Below are 4,882 nucleotides of genomic sequence, written 5' to 3'. Positions count from 1 at the left end.
AGTCTTCTCACTTGACGAAGAATTTGTTTGCTTGCTTCTTCTCGTGTTAGCACGCCGTACGTACGAGTTCTACGATCTCCATTCGTCGGACGGGACTCCTTTTAGGCCAGGAGGAGAACTTTCTTGTTTTTAAAGGGCTGCTGACTCACTAGAAGGCGAATTCGAAGGTAATCTTTCGAGTCACAAAATGTGAGTTTTATGTGATTAAAATGAAAAGTGAAAAATGGACACAAATGTTGGGGAAAAATCCAACTCTTAGGATGCCACAGTAAACTTTCTTGGAGGTTGGATTTAAAAGAAGTAAAGTCTCGGAATTTTATCAAATAATCTTTTTGAAATAAGAAATGTAGCTTCATGCAAGTTTTCTCAATAACGAAATGATAATGACAAGTTTGAGATTAAGTTACTGCTCATCAAAATATTCAAATGCTGGTATTGCTTCTTTTGCTAAAATTTCACAAGGTACTAGACAGACCTTGTTTGAATTGATGTGAGGAATTAAAAGTGAAAAAGATACCAACTGTAATTTACCACCTCTTCACATGTCCCTAAATTTTTCTAATGCCAAAGACTTGCAAATATGCCTTCTATTCATCCCTTCGATTCAGATTAGATTGAATGTAAAATTCTCAATATTTGTACGCATACTATGCCCATGTCCAATTATAATTATACGTTCTAGCCTTTCTTTCTGTCATTTTATTGATTTTTAAGCCTCAACCATCGCATTCGAAGCTTCAAGTACCCAATGTCGTCGCAAAAATAACGTTACTCAATTTGAGCTTCATTCAGTTCATTTTTACCATGCCTCGTCCCAGTCCACGTTTTGGACATCCCACATTTTGAATATCGTGTGCCATTTTCCTTTACGCGTACGCTCTACTTTCAGTGTACGAGACTTCCCTCTTGGATCGAACCTCTCTTGTACGAAGTGATATGGATGGAGCTGCTCCGACGAGTATGACATTCTGCTTTTATCGATTTCTCAATTGTCTTCCTCGTTTTATTCTGAGTTCCAAAAGCATGTTCCCAGTTCAGTAAGTATAGTGTACGTATGTAGTGCGCTATGTAGGCTTCACTTACTCCTAGCCGGGTCCGTGGTGCAATGCCAGTATACCACTGAACTTAGGAGTAGTACTAATGGCATACTAGGAGTTTCTTCATTGACTTGTGTCTACATACCATGTTCGTCGAGTTGTGAGTGTATGAGTGTACGTACATGTAAGTGTGAGCGTGAGGAGAGCAGCGTGCTTTACTATGGAAGAGCTACTAAGAGTTGGTTGGTTGGTTGACTGGTTGACTGTGGTTGGTTGGCTGGATGAATGGATAGAAGCTCTTTAAAGTGAGCACGAACGTATCGATTTGGGACATCACGAGCCCCCTCTTCCAGATCCAAATCATTTTCCAAATTCTTCTCTCTCTCTCTCTCTCTCTCTCTTAACTTCACGCTCTGAAATGGTCTGAAATGCTCTGCCGAATCCACACTCACTCGAATGGGGTTGAAACCTCGAAATTGTGAATATGAGACTGAAAATGGAAATTGCCGCTCCAATTTTTCCTCTTTTTCTCCTTTTTGGATCGGAATTCTCGGGGGAATCGGGATGGATTAGCTGTTCGCAGAATTTTTCCATTCTTTATCATCCAATCAAAGGTCTTTTCAACTTTTTTGCTAGCTGCGCACATTTACTTTGCTGGCTTTCATTTCTGCTCTTCTCGAGGGGAAAAAACCTCACAATTTTTATTAAGGCCCTCTTCTATCGGCAAAACCAGGCGGGCATGATGAATTCGCAGTTCAAGATTGCGGACCAAACGAAGTCGTTTTTGTGTAGTACTCGAATTTCAGATTGGATTCTCCGCATGTATCTCCTCAAAGTCAATGTTGGGATACATTTACAGAGAGTTGGTGTGGTCTGAGACAAAGTGGAAAGAATGGTCCCTGTACGGTGATTATGTATACTTTATGGTTATGAGATTTGAACTTATCATGGCCCATAACTTTTTGGGGGAGAAGGGCGAAAAGCACTGAGGCTTACTTTTGGTCCGACGAGAGCCAGTTGTTGGCAGAGGAGTCCAGGGCAAAAAATCCGTTTGTCATGCATGACCAGCAACTCCGATGATTGTCAATGTTCTTTCACAATATGACAGGAACTGGATTACGCTCAAGAGAAATTTTTGAAGTCAGGGACATCTTATTTCTTCCTGGACGGCTGATGGCTTTTTAAGTCTGTTGACTATTGAATCTCAGATATGACGAACCGAATGTCTGCCTCTGCTCTAAATTTAGATATTTTTGACATCTTTGTTACTTCATAAAACCTGAATGAAATTAACAATACTTGTGATCGATAATTCTTTTCACTAAGATGGAAGTATGTAAACTCATTTAATGTGTGAATTAAATCCATCGTTGCTCAAATGTCTTGTCTTGGTCTGATGACAAGAGCCTCGGGAGGTGCATCTCAAGTCAGAACACACATTGAAGTACCCAAAACCGGACAATTTATGCCCTAAATAACTCTTTAAAATGGCCATTTCCCACACCAGCAGCGGGTTCACCAACCTCTCTCTTTCTTTTCTTTTGTCCCAACTGGTTAAAGTTGGTAATAATATTATCTCACTGGGTTCCTGGTGTCCAGTTAATGCTCTCTCCGTACCTTCTTGTTCCGCAATGTTGAACACAAAAGGCCGATTCTCAAAGGCTGGGTGACGAGAAGGACCTCATAAATATAAACATTAAGCCTGGTAGGCCCATGACAAGGCCCAGCTAACAATGGCATTAGAATAATTCAGGGGACATAACGAGGAGCTTGCCGGTTGCTGTTTTTCCTCCTCAAGGGTCCAGTCCAGATGCTAAAGGCTTTGGCGAGCGGTTGAGTCGTACGATAAGTATAGGATCTTACTGGAGGTAATGTCACATCTGGCCATATGGAGTCGCCTCTCGCCTGAAAACGGGCATTGACCATAAAGGACTCTCTCCATTCTCAATATCTATGAGGATACTTAGACTAAAAACTACATAGTACACCTACTGTACGTGTACAGTAGTACTTGTCGAGTGGACGTCGAGGGGAAAGTAGTTTTCTCTCCTTCACGGATTCTCCCTCCCAGGTTCTCGTATCCTCCTCCTACTCGTCCTGCTCTTCTTTTCTCAATAGCCTCTCTCTGAGGATTGGAGGCCAATGGTTGGAGATGGTTAACCGGCTTCCAGGCTCCACCATCTAACCACGGCTACTGTACATACTTCTACACATCCTACTACTCTGCGACTGTTTGGAGGCTCAAGAGTGGAAGAGATGGTCGATGGTCGATGGTGGTGAAGATGGTTGGATTGTCGAGGCAGGCAGCGGCGGCACTGACGGCTGTGGTGAGGGCAGCAATACCAGGCATCGAGGCCAAGACCAACCTCGAGAGAAAATTGAAAGACCGTCGAAACAATATTGAGTATATATTGCTTTGCTATGGGTAAGCCGCTTATAAGGGGATCACACGGGTAAAGCGGAATGAGACTTTTACAACTCCCACTCCACAGCAGGAAAGACCAGAGTAGAGAGGTTTGTCCCTGGATCTGTCAAGAATAGGAGCCATTGAGGCGAGGGCGTAGAGTCCCTGGATAAAAGAGAATTGAGCCAAACACTCCAAGGTCTTTCGTTATAATCATGCTTAGCTGTATTGTATCACTGGTATTTTTCTTTCACTTCAGAGCTATGGCAATAGAAAATAGAGCTTCGATGTAGTTGTAGTTTTAAGTAAAGTTTGCAATTTTATTCAATTTTCGAGTAAAATAACTCCCAAATATTGTTCACTCGAAAGGCCATTTGACACGACAAGTGTCGAATGTGTTTGATATAACCCTTATGCTTCTCATTTTAATTCAATCAATATGATAAGCCTTGACCTTGGGCAGGTCTGTAATTCTAAGTGAACGAGCATTCTCGACGGGACTCTTTTGGTTTGGTTAGAGTCCTCGACAAGTAGGAAAAAGAAGATTGCTGACACAGAATTCTCTTTTAGACTAACTCCGATCTACTGACTCAAATAAAAAAAAAAAAGAATAACTTCCTGGCCCTGACACACGTTGTTCCCAAATGCTGAAATAACATATCTGAATATCAGCCCAAGGTACGTAATAACACGGGAGTTCTTGAGTTTCCGGAATCATTCTCCTTTCTCCTTTAGAATCGCATCCTCTTCACGTCGAATATGAAGCAACTCCCCCTCAAGAGCTACCTTGCTCAACTGTTTATGTAGTACGCATTGGAGTGCAATCAAGCCTTCTGGTGTTTTTCCATCCATTGGGACCCAGCCTGGCTTTCTCGCAGCAGGGAATCCGTAATCAATTGACCATTGCTCTTACAAATGACTTTCCTCGACTTCTGGCCTGATGTGTTTGACTTGGAACGTGCCATAAGGAGGGCATAACGAAGCAAGCCAGAGCAAAGGCGATGCTCTCATGTACCAGGCACACCACTTATATATTGAGAGAACATATCCATTGAGTTCCAAACGAAAGTAATCGTGCCTTGTGCCCAAGATTCGAGTAGAGTTGGAATTTCCTGTTCAGTAAACACTTTGGGCACCCTTCAAAGGCTTCTTGCAAAGATCTCTCTTGGCTTTACGGCAAGAAGAAAGAGGAGGACAAGCTCGTCGGGAAAGGTTATGTAGATCGTCGGTCTTGAAATTGGTTTTCTTCGGCTTATGCATTGACTGTCCACTCACCAAGTCGGTTGGTTGTAGTAGAGGGGTCCAAGAGGACCAAGGGGTCCAAGCTATCGAAGCTCGAGGGGGGTTGTTGCTCTTATTTGGCATGCTACGGGACCCTTCACGTTTAAGTGGCTTCGAGCGAGGCTTCTTAACAGTCTTGGCATTCTTTTGAATCAGACAT

The sequence above is a fragment of the Tigriopus californicus genome, chromosome 8, assembly GCF_007210705.1.
Source record: "Tigriopus californicus strain San Diego chromosome 8, Tcal_SD_v2.1, whole genome shotgun sequence".
Taxonomy (NCBI): domain Eukaryota; kingdom Metazoa; phylum Arthropoda; class Copepoda; order Harpacticoida; family Harpacticidae; genus Tigriopus; species Tigriopus californicus.
The sequence above is the reverse complement of the archived record's forward strand: the minus strand, read 5'-3'. Positions refer to the sequence as shown.